This window comes from Physeter macrocephalus, chromosome 21, assembly GCF_002837175.3.
Source record: "Physeter macrocephalus isolate SW-GA chromosome 21, ASM283717v5, whole genome shotgun sequence".
NCBI classification, from domain to species: Eukaryota; Metazoa; Chordata; class Mammalia; order Artiodactyla; family Physeteridae; genus Physeter; species Physeter macrocephalus.
In genome coordinates, this window is record NC_041234.1 from 108959636 (window position 1) to 108981418 (window position 21783).

At 46.4% G+C, this 21783-nt stretch overlaps 1 protein-coding gene across 10 annotated transcripts in view; it reads right to left on the reverse strand.

Annotated features, from left to right (window-relative positions):
• The window catches only part of FGF13 (fibroblast growth factor 13), a 543918-nt gene that overhangs the window by 116552 nt on the left and 405583 nt on the right, over positions 1–21783 (reverse strand). The window lies entirely within an intron of this gene.

Below are 21783 nucleotides of genomic sequence, written 5' to 3' on the forward strand. Positions count from 1 at the left end.
CATCACATTTCATGAAATAAACAATGGCCTCAGAGCCACCCGAGACTGTAAGCTCCACGGGGACAATAAGCTTGCTGGTTTTGTTCACCACAGTATCATCAGCACCCAGCAGACTGCCTGGCACACTGTGGCTATTTAAAATATTTGTGGAACGCACGAATCAATGAAAGAATAAATCAACTAGAGAACTATGTATGGGAAATTAAAACCTTAAGACTACACGTACAAACCCATTGTTAAAGGTAGGAGGATGGTTAAACCCAATATTGCTTCTGATTTTTACACCTCAGGGTCCAACAATTTCTTGCAGAATACATATTTAAAATTATAACGAGCTAATTCGAAAATATGATCTAATAGAGTCAGCTTTTTTCTCTTGCCTTTAACATAGCACCTGGCATATATAAGACACTAAAATATAGTTATTTAATAAAGAAATTAATATATATATATATATATATATATATATATATATATATCTATCAAGTTCAAACTCTATAATGAAATTGTTACATTAGTTTGCTCTCAGAATAAGAAATCAGCCTGGACTGTGAGAATCCATTCGTTAGCGAGTCATCACAAATTTGCATTTTTTTTTCTGGAAAACTTACCCATACTTCATAGAATCGCTTATTTTTGGAGAATATTTCTAAGCTTCTCGCTCTAACCCATTTATCATAAAGGTCCAGAGAGGGAAAGAGCCTACCCGAAGTCTCCACTGTGCGAGCAGCGTATGGGGGATAGAATTTTTACCCCAAATTCATATGCTGAAGTCCTAATTCCCCCAACACCTCAAAATGTGACTCTATTTGGAGACGGGGCCTTTAAAGCGAGAATTACATGCAAAGGAAGCCATTAGGGTGGCCCTAACCCTACAGAAAGGTGTCCACACAAGAAGAGGAGATTTGAACACAAAAAGGACCAGAGATGTACGCACACAGAGGAAAGTCCGTGTGCGGACACAGCGGGAAGGTGGTCATCTGCAAGCCAAGGAGAGAGGTCTCTGAAGAAACCACCCCTGCTGACAACTTGATCTTGGACTTCTCGACTCCAGAACTGTGAGAAAACAGATTTCCATGGTTTGAGTCATGCAGTCCGGTGTTTTGTTAAGGCAGCCTGAGCAAACAAATCCAAATGTCATCCTTCAGATGACGTATCCCCGTCAGACCAGAGGAAAGAGAAGGCAGCTGGCAGCCATAGATCCTAGGAGCCCTGGGCAGCTTAACCCTCCCTCCGCGGCCCAGTCAAATTTCCGGCTGGAGAAGCCAAGGCAGCGGGACGGGGCTGGAGCGAGGCATGGGGAGGAGCCCGCCCCGGCAGACAGTTTGAAGCAGGCTGCTGGGTGCTGGTCATTAGCAAGCAGGTTCCTGGAGATGGCAGCATTAGCTAACGATTACTCCTTCAGGCAGGCCAGCTGCCTTTTTGCTTTTTCCCTAACAATTTACAGAAAGGGTAGGATAAGGAACGGATCCAAATAAAGCAAGGACTCTTGCCAGGGCCGTATGTTTCTAACTGGGGTGGGAAGCCCTAGCAAAGCTTATAGAATTTCTTTCTCTTGACTAAATTTCAACACCCACCCCCCCCAACCTCCTATCCCAGCCCTTTAGCAGAGCACAGTCTCCATGAATGCCAGGCTGCCTGGGGGACAATTATACCATTGCATCACTCAGTGTGGGTTGCAAATTTCCCATGCCAGTCGTCCCGGTGAGTTTACAGTCCTGCCTATCCTTCCTCCCCGCTACCTCGGGGCAATGTACCACGCATATTTCTGGCTGCAGCCTTGTGTTCCCACTGTACCGTCCATCTGGAATGCCCTCCTTCCCTTTGTCTAGTTCCAATCCTTTATCTGCTTCTAGGCTGAACTAAGCCCCTGTCATCCATGAAGGCTTCCTTGGGCACCACAACCTGCAGTCAGGTCTCTCTCCCTGAATCACAATAATGCGGTGTGACGAGCGTCCTGTAACAGAGCTGTGTGTGAGAAGCTGTGAGATGGGAGCAGGGGGTGGATGGGGGCAGGGCACAGAAGCTAGGAGAAACAACCCTGTGTGTATACCTGGTGTGGCACTTACTGGCTTGGCGCCTAATCACCGGCTGCCCTAGGAACAAGTATGACATTGTGGCTTGACTCCCAGGTCACATTACATTTTCTGTATGTTGATCACTGCTACCTCGGGGGTCCCCCTGCCAACATTACCCGCCTCCTCACACCCCACCCCACCATCATTTCTGCTTCACCTACCGTGTGTGTCACTGGCTATTTTCCCAAGCTGCTTGCCACTCTATTAACTTAGCAGGTGTTGAATATTACTGTAGAGGTGAGTTTCAATCCAGCGTGGCACCTCACTGAGTTTCTGGGAAAATCTAAAAATAACTGTCTTGTGATCGTTTTCGGTCATCGTTAAAATGTCAGGAAGCGCTTGAAGGAAGAGCTCGCTGCTCTCTGCGAACTCTTCTGTGCCTAGAAATGAGTGTGAGCCAAGAGAGAGCTAGCAAAGGAACAGAGGCTGGAGGCCACCAAAAAGCGCCTAATTCGGGACCCCTGACGCTGAAATGCTCAGATGACTGAGGAAGCCCATGTACTGAGTGCTGCAGTGAGGGGTGGGCGAGGAGACCTGGAAGCTGGAGAGGACAGAAAGGGAGTGGGAAGCGAAGAAAGCTGATTGAGGACCAGCTCTACCCCAGTTTCTGTGAGGGCTGCTTTACCCGGATTATCTCATTCAACTCCTTTGGCAATGCTGTGAAGCTGGTACCGCTAGCCCGCCCATTTCTGACATGACAAAAAGCAAGATTCGTTGACCAGTCCAGAACTGCACATCTAAAAAGCAGCAGGGGTGGGGCTTCCCCGGTGGCGCAGTGGTTAAGAATCTGCCTGCCAACGCAGGGGACACGGGTCCGAGCCCTGGTCCGGGAAATCCCTCAGGCCGCGGAGCAACTAAGCCCGTGCGCCACAACTACTGAGCCCGCGAGCCACAACTACTGAGCCCGCGTGCCACAACTACCGAAGCCCGCACACCTAGAGTCCGTGCTCCGCAACACAGACAAGCCACCGCGATGAGAGGTCCCCGCTCGCTGCAACTAGCGAAAGCCCGTGCACAGCAACGAAGACCCATCACAGACAAAAATAAATAAATTTATTTAAAAAAAAAAAAAGTAGTAGGGGCGAGATGTGAACCCACGTCAGTTAGGCTCCAGCTGGCTGTACTGTCGACCCCTGGGCTGACCCGGCAAAAGCAGCACTGAACACCAATGCCACATAATGCTTCAGCTCTGATGTCTTGGGAGGAATGAGGAAGCTGTGTCTGCCCCTCCAAGTCAAGGCGTAAGGGGAGGAGAAAACGCAGGAGCGGACAAAGCCACGCCTGACTGTCACCATCACGGTACTTCCTCCTCCCATCAGACCCCGGAGGGCCTTGGCAGCTGGTCCTCCCTGCTCAGTGTACGCCATGAGGGGACGCACCCTGGCTAGGGGAAGGGGCCTGGTCTGGGTTCACAAGGCCTTCTCCAAACAAGGGTTAGGGTTAGGGTTAGGGTTAGGGTTAGATTAGACCTTTCCATGCACAGTCTTTCCCAGACACAGTCAAGGGAATCAACGGCCCAGAGGCCATCAACTGGGCCTCTGAACTGACGGGGGAAACAGAGCAAGTTCCTGGGTCCTAGTGCCCGGCACCCAAGCTCTCAACTCAGCTCTCTTCTGGCTCTCAGACCCTCACTTCTCAGTTACCAACATCTAAAGGTTGAGATGATGGGGCCTTTTCCCTCCCCTCACACAGGAAATGCAAAGCCCTTGGCATATCACGTGCTCCCTCCTTAAACTGCTGGCCCCCTTGGCCTGCCCTGAAGCATTCTGGTCCTGCAGCTCTTTTTGCTTCGTAGCAAGTTCTGATTACAAAATCTGTCCGAAGTAAAATCATTTATCCTTGTTAAAGGACGCAGCCAAAATCGATATATGCATTCTATCATCTATAACAGTCATTTTATTTATGCTAATTCTACACACACAATCAATTATTTGGCTATTTACTAATGGAAAATAAGGAAAGCGGCTCATGTGCATAAATTCACGCCCCTCCCTCCCCATTTTTAACCATCTTGGGATGGTCTGCACTGCACCTACTTCACTTTAATACAAATGTGCTCACACGCCACATCTGGGGGAACAGCAGGCTGGTCTCCCGGCTGGTGTCTTTAAGGCCAACCAGTAGCCAAGAGCAAACTGCAGCCCTTTCGTAATGTGTGGGAATCGAGAGGGTAAAAAGGCTTATTGCACACAGCCTGCACCCAGTTTTCACTGCAGGTTGGTCAAAGTCATGGTTGGCTTTGGATTCATAAGTAAAGAAGCAAATTTCTGGTTAACTGTAGACGCCCAGACCAGGGACTGAGGATGACATCATGAAACTGATGAGATCACTTTTGCTTCAAGATCTAACGCTCCTAAAGTTCTGCAATAGATCGGGAACACTGCAAACACCAAGTGAATATTGGTGCCCTGACATCTCCTTAGAGCTTATTTCAAACTGGTCACCTTCCCTGTAAAATGCCATTTATGGCAACTGGCTGAGAGGGAGCTATTTATACCAAGCAAAGCAGGGCACTGCTCCCGCAGACATCTCAGGTGTGCTTTTCTCATCACCTGTTCTCTGGGCTAGCAAACATGGGAAGAATAAAGTTCTAACATGGGCTGAGGAGAAAGATAATGTGTGGAGCAGTTACAAAGGCCAAGCTTGTTGATCCCAAGCCCTGGGCCACAAGGGGAATGCGATGACCTTTAACCCTGTTTCCTGCAGCCCCGCCGGCCTCACTCTGGGGCCTGATCCTGGCCTCCTCGTCGTCTCCTTTGTCTTACTTCTCGAGCGCAGTGTGTACAAGTGGAAAGGGTGCAGCCTCCAGAGTCACAGAGACCTGGACGGACCCCACCACTTAGGGGCTGTGTGACTTGGAGCAATTAGGTCACCTCTCTGAACTTCAGTTCCTCCTCTGTAAACTGGGGCTATGCAGGGCTGTTGGGAGGCTAAGGGGAGATGATTCGAGTAAAGCAGCTGACACCTAACAAGCCTTCAATAAATGGCAATTGTTCCTGCTAATACTGAAGGTCTGGATCTTGTATTTCCCTTCCCTATTCCTAACAATTAGCCCAGTTACTTCGTGAATGAACATAGCCTTTCATGAGTCCCTGCTATGTGCCAGGAACTGTGCTAGCTGCTCTTCATGCCTTGTTGGGTGGGGGAAAGTGGGGAGATGATGGTTATAATTAAAGGAACAGTTTGGTTCCTGAACTTCTGCCACCCTCAGCAACCATTATTCACCTTAGAGATGCTCGTGACACAGACCCTAAACAATGCACAGTTAATCCAGATCAAAGTTATTTTCAAAGTTATTTACACGTGTTCCCCTAGCACATCTGACCTCCTCCAGCAATTCCCTGCATCCATCCTAAGCTGAACAGGCAGAAAAGGTGCTGCTGTATGGTCTGAACGTCTCTGTGCGTGTGCATGTGTGTGCCACAGAGAAAGGCAAGGACTAGAAAACCGCTGCAAGTGTTTGCAAGTGTTTCCTTTACATGAACCATCCCCTTCCAGTGTTGATGCTTGCAAAGAGGGACCAGGAAGCCACCTCAAGCCTACCTGGGTGTTAGTCCCACTTTGCAAGGTTGCAGCCCTTAGAGAACTGAGATTCCAGAACCCAACGTGGGTGGGGTAGGGTCTTGGGGAGTGTGGCCAAAACAAAGGGAGAATTAACAGGCAACACATTGCAGATTAGAAGACTGAGGGCTGCAAGGCTTGCCTTGGTCTACACCTCCTCACCTCATCCCGGCTTCCACTTCAACGACTGTGAAGGCCTCCAGTTTGCCTCCGGTAAACTAACGTACCAGAGGGACTTCAGCAAGAGGTCACTGAGTCAACAGCAGAGCTGGATTAGAACCCACATCTAAACTGTGTGAACCCTGGCCCTCTAACACTCCACTGAAAGTGATGCCTTGAAAGCTACAAGGAAAAGAAATCCTGGCACAATTGAACAAGGACAGGTCAACATGAGACCTCAACTTTCTTCCAGCTTCTAGGAACACGTGTCTGGACATACATCGCACTATCAGAGACACTGGGTCAAAATCCTGAACGTGCAGATTTATGTTCCTCTCTGGCTCTGATCCCAGCAGAATGATCATGTTAAGTGGGCTGGAAAGAACCCCAGGGCGTTCATGTAAGTCAACTCAAAGGGCCCCTGCTCGTGCTTTTTATGGTCCTTGAGATTTAATATTCTCTACCGTGCTGCCTGGTCCTCCCTCACCTGCTATTCATTTCTTATTAACGATTATGTATGAATTTGACAAAGGTCACAGACACGATTTTTTACTCTCATTACCAAACTCAGGCATAACTTTTGAATTAAATAGGACTGCTCCCCCAGAGCTCTGAGCACTTCACCGCTCCTGGAATGGCTCTGGAAATGTTCAAGGCCAAAGGCTTTGAAAGGGCCACGGAGGCAGCAGGCTGGTCAGGAGTCATGCTGCTGTCCACACTGTTAAAGCCGGTGGCAAGCTGGGCTCTCAAAAAGCAAATGAAGGGACTTCCCTGGGGGCGCAGTGGTTAAGAATCCGCCTGCCGATGCAGGGGACACGGGTTAGAGCCCTGGTCCGGGAAGATCCCACATGCCGTGGAGCAACTAAGCCCGTGTGCCACAACTACTGAGCCTGAGCTCTAGAGCCCGCGAGCCACGACTGCTGAGCCCGCGCACCACAACTACTGAAGCCCGCGCGCCTAGAGCCCGTGCTCCACAAGAAGAGAAGCCAACGCGATGAGAAGCCCGCGCACCGCAACGAAGAGTAGCCCCCGCTCGCCGCAACTAGAGAAAGCCCGCACGCAGCAGTGAAACCCAACGCAGCCAAAAATTCATTCATTCATTATTTTAAAAAATATATAATTCGATGGTTTAAAATGAGGACACCTTTAGGGGCAGAACTGCCTAGTAGGCCTAGTCCTGTACACTCACTTCTGGAGTACTCTCAGCCCCTGGGTTTCCAAGCCTCGTAGGGCTTCTCACAAGTTAATATAATTGTTTTCATAGCCGACTACAGAATTCTGGAAGGTATTCTGGATTTATAAAGGGATAGTTCCCAAACTGGCTGAGTTTTTCATCATATCTCATTATAACTAGAGACAACGGAGCCCCCCCCCCACCCCGCTTGGCTCACAACCGGCGTGGGAAAAAAAAAATACATGTATATATAATACACAATACAAAAAATATATGTATATATATTACATTGCATATATATTTTATATAATATATACACATCAACATGTATGTATATATATATAATATGCATATGGACATATAAACATATACATAAACCTATTTTTTCCCCAAACTTGCTTTGAGCCAAGCAGAGGCCTCCACTTTCTCTAGTTATAGTTTATCTACCTAGATATATACTATAAATATACAATATTACACACATCATATGATATATGTAGTATAAATTATATCTCGTACATATGCACATAACATAGCCTATATAACGGAGGGGATTCCCCTATTTGAGGTGGTCTTAATACCTGGAACTCCCCTAGCTGGGAACCTGTGTGTCCTTGCTGGTTCGGGGATAGATACACGGCTCACTCCACGAATATCTGCAGTTCTTCCACGTCACGTCCACTACATTTGCCTGTGCACAAAAGCATGGCTCTTGTATCTGTAAAGACTGTTTCTCCTGTACGGCAAGCAAGATAATTGGATGCTAAGACCTTAAAGTCAACCTTTGTTTGGGGATTGAATGTTCTGGTAACAGTTAATTAGCATCCTCATTCATAGTATTATCCTCAATCCTAAACCATGAACCTTAACACAAGGGGCTGCTTCGGCGGATACTGAAGAGTTGGCATCCTTCCCTTGACATACCACCCGCTCCCTGCCTTGAATTCACCAGCTGTCAAGCAAGGCTTTGCATGCTTTGCCCACATGGTAAGTTGCAGTTCTGTGCTCCATCTGGTGCTAAGAATACATCCTCAGCCACGGGACAGCATGTCACTCTTGCATTTATGTACCGGGCAGAGAAAAACCAGAGCTGGAGAAGTGGCTGAATCGGGGCAGCAGAAGTACAGTGAGTGATCATACCGTCAGCTGGTTGCTCTTTAGAAAGAAGCAAGTGGTTACCAGCCAGATACCTTGCTTCCCACCCAGCGCTCGCGGCACAGAGGAAAGGAAGACACTGGCACGTCTTCGGATCCAGTGGTCCCAAACGAGCGTCTTTCCCCGCTGCATGAGTAGCATTTGCTGACTGTGTTTCTAGCTTGTACCCTGAGCTGAGAAGCCCCTTCCTTTGCCTCGGGAGCCTCAGATCCAGGCCCCACCAGGACAGCCCAGCAGCGCAGGAACCAACTATGATTAGGAAGCATGTCAACCCTGAACCCGGGCCAACGGACTCTTGGCAGCTTTTCAAGATGAAAGCATGTGTAACTGACTCTCTGATACGGAATAAAATCAAACTCTTATTGTTCCACCTGAAAGAAGATTCGGGTACAGGGCAAAGCCCTAACCCTTGCTGATGGAAACACGAACCTTTTAAAAACTCGTACAACAGTTGCTAAGTGGGCGCCCTTAGGCCTCTGCTGATGCTCTTGGTGCGGGGGTCGGCACGGCCCGAAGGTCAAATGCAGCCCACGGCCATCTGTTTCTGCCCAGCCACAAGTTAAGAATGTTGAAAAAATTCAGAAGGGGAATAATGTTGCACGATACATGAAAATTACATGAAATACAAAATTTCAGGGTCCTTAAGCAAAGTTTTAATGGAACACAGCCATGCCCATTGGTTTCTGCATTGTCTGTGGCCGTTTTCTAACTACAGTGGTGAAGTTGAAACGCTACAGCGGAGGCTGCAAAGCCTAAAATATCTACTGTCTAACCCTTTATGGAAAAAGTTTTCCAACCTCTTTCTTAGTGTTCCAAGAGTCTCTTTTATAAACTGCTCTTAACTGTGCCTTTATCAAATTAGATGATGGGTTTAAATGTACCTTCTTGGGGATTCAAAAGGTAACACAGAGGCCAGGAAATCTGGGGTCCTATGAGAGATGGCTGTTACTCCTCTTCTCAGTCAGTTCCTTCACATTTACAGCAAGGACCTACTCAACACAATAAACATGTACTAAGCCTCCGATTGGCAAAATAAAAAAATAAAATAAAATAAAAAGTGGTCAAGAACTCAAGAGTTGGAGGGACCTTGCTTTGGATATCGGTTCCATCACTTGCTTAATAGGTAAGCTGGAGAAATCCTGTGACATGCCGAGCCTCTTTCCTTATCTGCAAAATGAGTTAATAATCTATTAACCTGGGACTTCTCTGGTGGCACAGCGGTTAAGAATCCGCCTGCCGATGCAGGGGACACGGGTTCGAGCCCCGGTCCGGGAAGATCCCACACGCCGCGGAGCAACTAAGCCCGTGCGCCACAACTACTGAGGCTGCGCTCTAGAGCCCGCGAGCCACCGCTACTGAGCCCGTGTGCCACAACTACCGAAACCCGTGCGCCTAGAGCCCGTGCTCCGCAACAAGAGAAGCCACCGCAGTGGGAAGCCCGCGCGCCGCAACGAAGAGTAGCCCCCGCTCGCCGCAGCTAGGGAAAGCCCACGCACAGCAACGAAGACCCAACGCAGCCAAAAATAAATAAATAAATAAATAAATTTATATATAAAAAACAATATATTAACCCCTTCAGTGCTCACGGCAGTCCAGTGTAATAGGGAAGAACAAATCTGACTCCATATCCCATCTGTTTCTTTAACTTTGACCTTTGTATTCTATTGCTTTTGCTACAAGTTAATCACTATAGGGGTGCTGCCTATAGTTTATACTTAATGGCCCATCTCCCAGGACCCCGCCTCCTGAGCCATGAAGTTAAGCTAAAATACCTTCATTTACCCTCATGGGAAACATCCTGACCAGGCTCACCTGGGAACGGCAGCAGGCAAGAAGACATTAACACACGTCCTCCGGAGTCTGGCAGGAACCAGGAAATATTTGCAATGATGTATTGCCTTTTTTATTTTACCTCCTCACCTCCCCATCTTTGCTCTGTAAAAGAAACTAGCATCCCGGCCTGGGGCAAGATGGGACACTTTGGGACGCTAGTCCACCATCTTCTCAATCTGCCGGCCTTCCAAATAAAGTCACCATTCCTTGCCCGAACACCTCGTCTCTCAATGGATTGGCCTATCGTGCAGCGAGCTGTATGGACTCCGTAACAATTTGCTATGTCAAAGTGCTTCTCAAAGGCAAGAATAAAAATGCCTTGCATGCCTGCCGGTGTGATGATTATTACATGTACTGTCTCTCCCCTATTTGCTAGCTTAGCCATCCCTTCAAGACTGTCAGACCTATTAAGCATGGCTTCCCCTTACAGAAACTCATTACATGTGTTGCCTTTGTCCAGGTAGGACTCTGATCCTGTCCTCTAGTATACACTCCACCAGCTTATTTGACATGGAAAGTCAGACTTCCTCATCTCACTCACACCATGCCAGGCACTCTGACCCCATGCCCAATTGTCATACAGCAGAAAGAAGCCAAGACATGTTTCAAAACAAATCAAGGTACACAATGTGAGTTAGAGATGGCCTGAAGGAAAGTCCAGAAAAAATGTAGCCACGTGAAAACAGAGAAGTGCTATGCCGTCAAGGTTAAGAGAGCTGGTTCAGCAGTCAGGTGGGCTTGGATCTGAATCCACTCTGCCCCTAACAGCTGTGAGGCCTGCAACAAGTCATAATCTCCTTGAGCCCGCTGAAAACCCTTCCACGTCTCCCCACTGCCCCAGAGATAGCATCACCGCCCCCAAGGCGACTGTCAAGTCCCTGCATGATCTGGCTCGTATGCAACTCTTTTTTCTCTCTGCTCTCAAGCCTTCCTGGGCTTGTTTCAGATCCTTGAATGTTCCATGTTCTTTCCCACCAAAGGGACTCTGCATGTGCTATTTCCCCAGCTGGGAATGAAATGCCCACCCCTACTCTACTCTTGCCTAATTCACCTAGTTAACACCCATTCATCCTTCATCTTTCTTGTCCTTTTAGGTGTTCAAGGTCTTCTGCTGGTGTTCAGCAGGCATTTTGTGAGAACTGTTCCTTGAGGCCTGTAGATGTTTTTTTTTTTTGTTTTTTGTGGTATGCGGGCCTCTCACTGTTGTGGCCTCTCCCATTGCGGAGCGCAGGCTCCGGACGCGCAGGCGCAGCGGCCGTGGCTCACGGGCCCAGCCGCTCCGCGGCATGAGGGATCCTCCCGGACCGGGACACGAACCCGTGTCCCCTGCATCGGCAGGCGGACCCTCAACCACTGCGCCACCAGGGAAGCCCATGTATTTTTGATGCATTAGTGGGAGGACGTGAGTTCCACGTCCTACTGCTCTGCCAGCTTGATTCTCTCTCTCCCATTCATCCTTCGGACCTCAGTTTGAATGTCATACCTCCAGAAAGTTCTTCCTAAGCCCACCCCCATGTCCACACAACTGGTTTATGGACAGCCCCGACGCCCACTGCATCCTATGCCTCTGTGGACTAGCATCTGACACCAATACTTACATTTTAAAAAATGTAAAGTGGGTATTAATTGTTAAATGTCTGTCTCACCCATGAGAACAGGGATCTGGTCACCATTTTGTCTAGCGCCTAGATTTGTGCCTGCTACATAGTAGGTGATCAATAAATACTTACGGGCTAAATGAATGAATGACTCTGGGGTGTGCTATTTCTTAGAGGATATCAACTTAATCATCTCACAGAGCGAGGGGTTCCAGAAGGCTAACATCTGCACGGTCGTCAGTTCACTGATGACAAAAGGACTCAGAAAGCAGGAAGAAAACCCTCTCAAGAGTAGCAGTTCCCACCTCCCCGCTGACATAATTTCAGGGCAAACCTCTTTCTCTGTTGCTAGCCAGAATGCTACTCTAAGCCAAATAATGCAGTCCACGTTAAGGGAATTTAAATATCTTTTTGACATTGCACATGATTTATAATGTCTGAAAAGGCAGAGCTGAGATGGTTGATGTTTCCTTACACTGCAAGAAATTAAGGTGTCTATTTTCCCCAGCAGGTGTGCGAATACTGTAAATGCAATTAATGCTAATGACAGCACGTGCCTGCAAAGAGAGCAAAGTGAACGAGGGAGGCTGTTCCTGTTATAATCTTCTCGCAACTTCCCATTGCCTCAGCGAGGAGGACGCAGTTCCTTTTCTGCCTCTTAAAATAAGAGCAATAATCTCACTCTTAGTTTCCATGTCTTTTACCCAAGACAGATATAAGTTCCCTATAAACCCATTTTGAGCAGAGTACACTGAACGTGGTGTTCTGGCATTCAACTCTGCTTCTCATACTTTCATGTGTGTACAGATCCCCTGGGTATCTCGGTAAAATGTAAATTCTCACAGGCATGCGATCCTTCATTTCATGCTGTGGGTTCACAGACCAGACTTTGAGAAGAGAGGTCCTAATGGATACTTTAGCCTTTTTTGGTATCATCAGTAGTAAATGATGTGCTCAATGATCATTCTGACGCCCTGAAAATGCCTTCTGAACCATCCCCCAAAGGGCAGAAATTCAAGACACCAACTTGAAATCTTGGGGGCCACAGTTAAGGATTCCCCAGTAAAGCAACTCTCTGGAAAGCTAAGGGGTGTTTCAAGCTTGGAGTAGGATAGCTACAAGCAGAAGCTGTAGTCAAAACAGACATGGACATCCTGGTCCAGCCATTCACAAGCTGTGTGACCTTGGCCAGGGCATTTATCCTTACTGAGCATCAATTTTCTCACCTGTGAAAAGGGATAATAATTGCTGAGGGAATTTGGAGGATTAGAGACTAGAGATATAGGGCAGAGCCTGGCGGTGACTGTATTAGCACAGCCAAGGGTCATCTTGGCCCCATAAAACCTGGTTGCATTTAAGACCCATGCTAGCTGGCCAACTAAGCTTCCTCATTGGCAGCTTCCTTTGTGGGAATACCTGCCCAGAGAAGGGGGCCTCCGGAGGCACTGCAAAGTTACAGACGTTTGGGACTTGGTCCTTAGCCCTTTGAGATCACGACTGTCATCGGCCCCATCAGGAACAGCGTCTTGGAAACCCAGCATCACCCACTGGCCCGTTTCTACTCACAGCCACCCTTTCAGGCCCGGCTATTTAGGTACCTATCATTTTACCTTCAGACACCATCAAACACTTTCTTAAAACTAGAAACATTCTTCTCTCTATGGAATTTGGAAAGTTTTATAGTTTTTTAGGCATGCATTATCTGATGTATAAGCTCCGGAGTCAGATGGTCCATATTTCATGTCTGACATGCAGTTTCTTTTAACTTCTATGCTGTTCAGAGTCAGGAGAGAGGTTACCCTTAGAAGTTAGTGACCAGAGTGGCTCTTTTTGGGGTGCTGTTAATGTTCTGCTTCTTCCTCTAGGTGGTCATTATTTAGGTGTGTTCAGTGTGTAAACAGTAATCATTAATTACATATGCAATCTTCTGTATAGGTGTTATACTTTACTATAAATTTTAAAACATGCCATTCATATTAACTCATCTCCAAAGACTAGGCAATGATGGGAATAAATGCTTTTATGTTCAAAAAGCGAGAGTAAGTAGGATAGTTTCAAAAAAAAATCTTGCAAGTAGCCAGTCTCCGTACCAACAGCCTAGGAGGTGACATCTCATTAGCCCTCCCCATCAGCCCACTTCCTTTTATTTTGGTCTATGTGAAAAAAAGGCCCGAAGCAGATTCACGGAAGCCTAGAACTCCTGTGGGAAGAGTAGGAAGGACTGTGCAGTTTGGGGTCTGGCACAGCAGAGCCCTGACTTGCTTGCTTTGGTTCTGTCCCGGGTGGTGTCTAATTGTGTGACACCGCGGGAGCCAACATCCTGCGTCAGCTGCAGGTATGAATCAGCGTGGAGCATAACTCAGCTGACTGTTCTCATCCGATAACGCCGTCACCAAGCTTATCTCTCACGTAGAGAACGATGATACATACTCACTCCATGGCTACTCGGCAAGCAGTCATAAACGGATCCTATTTCATGGTAGTTACTGAGGTTAGGATTTTTTCTTCAAGATATGTTTGTGTGGACACAGGAGCTGCATTGCAAAGGCATCACTGGGTTGGCCAAGGTTTTTCCGGAAAAACCCGATATCTGTAGTAGCCCTGACAGCAGCGTGGTGGGGTAGTTAAGCACGTGGCTTTTAGTGTAAGGAAGACCCAGGTTCAAGTCCTTGCTCCGCCACTTACTACCGGTGTGACCCTGCACTAGTTCCCTAACCTCTCTGTGCCTCAGTTTTATTAGGGATGGATCAGGTTGTTACAAGGCATGAACAAGATAATGTCTGTAAAGTGTGCCTAGCCCAGGGCCTGGCACAGATTTAAACACTCAGTAAGTAATTGTTACCGTGGCACCATTATGCCCCTGACTGCCATGGAAAATCAATGAGATAAAATGTAGAAAATGCCTGATGCAAAGTTAGTGCTTGATAAATGTGAACTGTGATCATCTCGAGACCACTGTTTTCAGAGATTAGCATTGGTGCGGGAACATCTGGCCCATAGGGAAGCTGGGTATTTTCCTGATTAGCTGGAGTATAATCTGACTTGTAAATGAAGGAAAGGAGAAAGTGAGTACGAGTTACTGTCCCTGAAGAGGTCTTGCAAAACCCCCGGGGACTGGGGCTGGCTCACCTGCAATCAGCCATCCGCTTACAAAGTTCAACACGATTTTTCCCAAGTGTAACCCCTGAAACATTTTCCTGGATTTCTCTCACTTTATATTCATTCATATAGCTATTCATTTGCAGGTCTCCTTTAGCACATGATTTCCCCAAACGTGTTCCAAAAAACAGTAGTCTTTGAAAATGTATCATTCAGTGAAAAAAAAAAAAGTTATGTGGTCAAATAAGGCAGAAACTCTGCATACTACACCCCTCTTTTGAGATCTGTAACATACACTGGCCTATTGAAGGTTCTGACAAGTCCCACCATTCATGCAATCACTCGTCCGTTCATTCATTTAATACAACATGTATTGAGTGCTTACTATTTGCCAGTCACTATTCTAGGCACTGGGAAGAATATAGCAAAGAACAAAACCGCCCTACGGGGCACTGTTTAATCCAGTGTTTCCCAACGGCATTCTCTCTGTAGAGACCCTTCATGATTCGGCACCCAATGCCCCACTCTCACTACAGCTAAAATGAGTATCTAGAATTTCCAAAGCCTGGCATTTGATCTCACACCTCTGCGCATCCACCCGCTTTGCCCTCCTCCCCGCTGGAATGCCTTTTCTCCCCTCAACCCACTCCCACCTCACTAACCCCATTCTTCCATCTGGATTCTGCTCAAGCTGCAAATTCTCTGAGCAGGTCTCTTAGTTCACGCCACCAGGCTGAAAGGGCACGTCCCTCCTCTGCACTCTCGTCGTGCACAGGGCACACCCCGGACCGCGGCACATTCGTAATGATCTTTTTACTTGTCCATCCTCAACCAGACTCTGCATTCCTAGAAGGAAGTCACCATGTGCCACCCATCTCTGTATTCCCGGAACTTAACTTGTGTTTGGCTCTCAGGACTGACTCTGCAAAGAAGTGTTAAACGTCTGTGCGAATCGTGGCCGACAGTCTAGTGTTATGCAGATGATTTCCCAAAGGCACCCGCTCTTAGCAGGCTCAGCCTGGGAGGGCGGGATTTGGCAAAGGGTTGGACTTCAGCCCCAACAGACCCCATCCCCCATCGGCCTGCCACCTTTGCGCCAGCAACCCTGAAATGCAAGAATGGGGCTCCGGGCCGGCGTAGGGGATCTTGGGGGGAACATTAGACTGATTGTCCTGCACAGCCCTTTCAGACCTGAAACACTATATAAATAAACTAAATAAAATAAGTAAACTAAAGAGACCTTTGGGGCTTCCCTGGTGGCGCAGTGGTTGAGAGTCCGCCTGCCGATGCAGGGGACGCGGGTTCGCGCCCCGGTCCGGGAAGATCCCACGTGCCGCGGAGCGGCTGCGCCCGTGAGCCGTGGCCGCTGAGCCCATGCTCCGCAACGGGAGAGGCCACGACAGCGAGAGGCCCGCGTACCGCAAAAAAAATAAAATAAATAAAAAATAAAAAATAAAGAGACCTTTGATGCAATCCTACGGATAATCAGCACGTTTCCTTTCTCTTAAGTGATGATCCATTATTAATAATTATTTAAGCGAGATATAATTAATTAATAATAATTATTATATATTATTTAATATACTTCAATTATTATTAACTTGGTTGGACTCAGCTGATGGCCCATTAACCAAATCGGACATTCTGCGGCTCATCTGACTCTAAGGAAGTGCAGCTCGTTCTGTAGGATTCCCACTATAATGAACCAAGTTAAAATTGGCCTTACTGCTGTATTTCATTTATATAACTTGGAAATTATAAATAACATTGAGGACTGCCCGATAAAATACAGGATGCCCAGTGAAATTTGAAATTCAGATAACAATAAATTTCTTTAGTATAAGTGTGGCCCATGCAATATTTGGGACATACTTACCCTAAAAAATTGTGTTGTTCTTTATCTGAAATTCCTATTTCACTAGGCATCCTCTACTTTTATTGGCTAAAACTGGCAAAACCCTATATGTGATGCTTCTGTGTATCAACAGCTATAGGATAGTCAAATTTTCCTGGTTACCGTACCTCCAGAAATAATTATAGGGCATTTAAGGGCAGTAATCAGTGGATAAACATGGGAACACCCTCTCTTCTTTCCCTGACATTCAGGATGGAGTAGACAAGGAGAAAGGAGACTGTCATGATTCTGGAAGAGAAAGAAGCTTTTCTCTCTGAAAGGAAGGGAGCAAACTCAGTTTGGAAGGATCTAGAACATCAAGGTTGGGCTGCTAAATTCTGCAGAGGCTGTGATAACAGATCCATTTAAAGTGAAAAGTAGAAAGAGCCTTCATTTCTGCTATTGATTGGTTAGGTTCTGTTCTCTGTGCTTTCAGAGAAAACATAAATTGATGACTTCTTTAAGAGCGAGTTTTTCGAATATTACAATGAGGAGAATAAAAGTACCTACGTCTCAGGGCTTTAGCAAGAACTAAACCTGGTAACACATTTTAAGCACCCAACCAGAGAAAAGGTTCCAGAAATTGGAGCTGCTAATATTATTATCATCTCTATTGTTGGTATTATTTCTAAACCTGGAGCAATCTTCTATGAGCTTCCCTCCTTCCAGAATACAACACAGGAATAACTGGTTAGGTGAAGGGCAAGCATAGGGAGCCCGATACCTCACATCTCATCACTGCTGAATTTGTACTCTCAAATTATAGCACCCCCCAATGACAGCAAAGATTTTACCCAGACAGAATTTTTTTTTTTGGGGGGCGGGGGGGAATCTTAGTTCCCCGACCAGGCATCGAACCCGTGCCCCCTGCAGTGGAAGTGTGGAGTCTTAACCACTGGACCGCCAGAGAAGTCCCCCCAGACAGAATTTTGATACTGTTTATTTTCAGTTATTATGTATTTTGTGTGTCAGTCCTTTAACTCCGTGCTGTTTTCAACCATGTTTAGCACTGGCATTGAGCCAACTTTGCTAGTTTCGTGAGTGAGTTGCAAAGATGTAAAGATGGCCAGAGGCTGGGTCTCATTTTCTATTCAAAAGCATGTTCTGTTAGCCGATGGTAAATTAGAATCTCAAGTTCTAACACAAATTGATCTACTATGGTTTTGGCCACTTCTTCTTCTACCTCTGTGATTTATTTAACAGGTCATTAGCTTTGGTAACTTTTAAAATCCATGAAGTACTCTAACTACACATATTATAGATCTTGTGTTAGACTGGTGTTACCTCTCATACCATTGGTTCCTAACAGGAGTCTAGACAAAATGTCATTCATTGAGTCTTGCTGGCAAAGCTAGTTATGAACGTATATATAGTGGGCTCAAACACAGAAGCAGAGAAGACTATTTCCCCACCGAGCTAACTGCTACGCCACTGTGAGTTCAAGGTGATGGCTGGTCTATATTTAGTCCAGAAAAAGGGCCTCAATGGAAAGCGAAGGAGGTGATCAGTTGATACTCAGTAAAGGCAAATGATAGTAGCCACGTAAAATTTAAAGAGGGATCAGGATTCCAGGAAGCAAGTTAATACAAATAGAAGCATGAAATTAGTTAGACCGCCCTTATGGCCTGGGCCCCCACAGTCGGTACTGTGCCTGGGAACTGGTCCTGCCAGTGAGGTCGCGTGCGGGCCTTCCAGAGAAATCCTGATCTCACTGGGCTCCTAGATGACAGGGGCAAAGTTGGACTTACTGGTGAGCAAGGCAGATGGGCTTCCCAAGTCTCCGGGACCAAGTGGGCGGCGATGGAGGAGAGGAGCAAACATGTCACTGTTCCCACTTGTACATTTTAAGAAACATTAAACATCAATAGCAATTGCCCATTAGCCTAAGAACTTGGAAATACTGAACAATCAAATGATGAACATTAGCCACTTTTCATAAAGCCATGCTACAATATATTGTTAAGTGGCTAAGGCATTACAACCAAAGTAAAATTTGGACTGTCCATATTCCGTAACAGTTTATGTTTATAATCTTCCTTCTTAGCCGTCAATACTTTCGCTAAGGCACAAAAAATAATTTAGGATTAAGCAATTTAATACAAACTGTATTTCATGGAGGGGTGATTTCACAACTTGAGAACACAGACCATTCAGCATCCATCAAGCGTCTACAGAACACACTTGCCAGCAGTAGGACACACCCATGCCTTTATTTTGGTAAGATTCTTTCTAGTTTTTTCAGCTGATTTTGTTAAAGCCAACCCAGAAGGGGTTTTGCCTTTACAAGTGTGTACATGGATAGATTCAAATAATCTTCCATACTCTTAACACAAGTCCCACGTACCATACAGTCCAGTGACACCAGTACTACTGTCCTCTGTCCTTTCACTGTGCCACTCCTTTGCTCTAGCTCCTGTCTCAGGACCAGACTTGAAGGAGATGATGATCTACTAGATGGGAGGAGATAATGGTTTCTACCTATTCCTCACAGGAACTAGTAAAAGTAGGACCGCAATAAGTAGCTTTTTTAAAAACATAAATTTATTTATTTATTCATTCTTTGGTTGCGTTGGGTCTGCGTTGCCGCACGTGGGCTTTCTCTAGCTGCAACGAGCGGGGGCTACTCTTCATTGCGGTGCGCGGGCTTCTCATTGCGGTGGCTTCTCTTGTTGCCGAGCACGGGCTCTAGGCGCGTGGGCTTCGGTAGCTGTGGCACTCGGGCTCCGTAGTTGTGGCGCACGGGCTTAGCCGCTCCGCGGCATGTGGGATCTTCCCGGACCGGGGCTCGAACCCGTGTCCCCTGCATTGGCAAGCGGATTCTTAACCACTGCACCACCGGGGAAGTCCCAGTAACTTATTTTTAAACTTAAAAAGTGAAAGAATTGGGCTTCCCCGGTGGCGCAGTGGTTGCGCGTCCGCCTGCCGATGCAGGGGACACGGGTTCGTGCCCCGGTCCGGGAAGATCCCACGTGCCGCGGAGCGGCTGGGCCCGTGAGCCATGGCCGCTGGGCCTGCGCTCCGCGACGGGAGAGGCCACAACAGTGAAAGGCCCACATACCGAAAAAAAAAAAAAAAAAAAAAAAAAAAAAGTGAAAGAACTAATAGTGAAGTTTAGCTCACCCTACAAAACACACCTCAAATGCTTCCTCTGTAGCGATAGAGATGATGATGATGACCCTGATGATGACGATGATGCTGAGAGCTAAAACTTACCCAGCACTTACCAGAAGCTAGTCAAGGGCTTTGTACATGTTCACTCATTTAATCCTGACTTCATTCATATGAAGGGGGCACTGCATTCGCCCAATTTATAGATGAGGAAACTGAGGTATAGAGAAGTTTAGTACTTTGCCCAAAGTCATCCAACTGGTAAGGAGCAAAATTAAGATTCAAACACAGACAAGTTAGAGCCAGAGGCCACGCTCTTCTCCGCCACGCCAAATTGTTATGCCTTCCTAGAGCTCCCGTAGCACCTCCACAGAGTTTGGCTTAACCTCACACAGTTGGCACTTAACAGAAATGACTAGAATACAAGGCATGTTATCTAAGTGTCCACTTCCCCCACTTAATGGTGAGATACTTGAAGTCAAGACCCATGTCTTATTTGTCTCTGTATGCTCCAGGGCCTCGCACAGCATCTAGACCTATTGTGTGTCCAGAATAAATTTGTTACGCGAACTAATTTGAAATATTAGGCCAATCCCTATGAAATTGACATTGTTATAAGTCAAAATAGTTTATTGTCAATTATTTCATTTAGTTCAACCTTCGAGAACACAGACAGCACCTACCAGCTCGGAAGCAAACCTATTCTTCATGTTCTTTCAATGCTTTATTAATTCGTAGCACACTGATACTTACAGGAAGAGACTAACACCATCAGGTAGTTTACTCATCTACCACTGCCAAGACCAGAACATGGAAAAGTTGGTAGCCCGTGATTTACTTATGCAAACATTTTATGCCTCATTTTCCTCTACTGCAGGTACATAATAATGCCTCAGGGTACCCTACAACACCATTTTTACAGGTCTCCAAACTAACAATGGCCAGGGCATAAGACGTTTTATCAAGGTGACGTCCATCTTACCAATAACTTTCCAAAGCAAGTCTCCACTTCATCCCTATCCCCTTCTCTCATTCACTCGTTTATTCAGCAAGTAATTTTCAAGCATTTCTTCCAGGCTGGGCCTTGAGGATACATAAAAAAAACCACACTCGGCTCCCACTGGTGCCTTTTTGTAACTCCTAAGTGGTAATAGCAGCTCGCTCCACGAGATGGCACTCCTAATTCTTCTTCGTATTCCTTTACTACCACGATGAAAGGTCATATGATTTTTCCACTGTTGCAAAACAAATAGAACTAAGAGGGTTTTTTTCACGATTGATGTAGCTGACTGCTCATATGAACATATTTCAGACACTTCAAAACAATGGTTTTCTCAGGGACATTCAAATGTTACTTTGGGAGAGGGTGTATGTTGCAACATGGAAGGCGTGTTGTGATGTGAAGAGGTTGGAACCTTCTCTTATTGCTGGTCCTGACCCTGAGAGCACGCAGGCTTATGGAAAAGAAAGGCGGAAAGTTGCATAGAACACTGCAGGCAAAGAGCACTGCAGCAGAAAGTGCACTGAGGTAGGCGTTCTGAAATTCGTCATCCTCAGTTGCTCCATCCCCACTATTCCTACCCACACTGGTTCCAGATGCCTATGCCCACTCTCACCTCGACCCTCTCTACCAAAGGCACAGGATTCAGCTGAGTTTGGCAAATTTTGACCCATGATTTTAATTCAAGAAAACAGCCTAAGGCTGAAAAGAATAAGTAGGAAAATGACTGTCTATTTTTTGAATGCCGAATACTGAGCAGTTTGATAAGCAAAGTGCTTAGCAAACTTATTTCATTTAATATAAGAACCCTGTGAGAAAGTTTTATGTACAAACACTTATGTAATACCTGATTCTAAGCACTCCATTTCAATTAATCATCCTAACATTCCTATGAGGATATACGCTACTGTTATTTCCCTTCTACGGGAAACTGAGGCATAGAGGGATTACTTGACTAGCCAAAGGTCTAACAGCTGGGGTTCATAGCCAGGAGTGTCAAACTCAGTGTCTGGGCTTTTATGCTGCATCTCTGTTTCAGAGAAAAAAATATTAGGTCTGTTGGATAAGAATGCCCTCAAATTTCTGCTATGAAACCTATAAACTTACCTGACTCTGCACCTTCT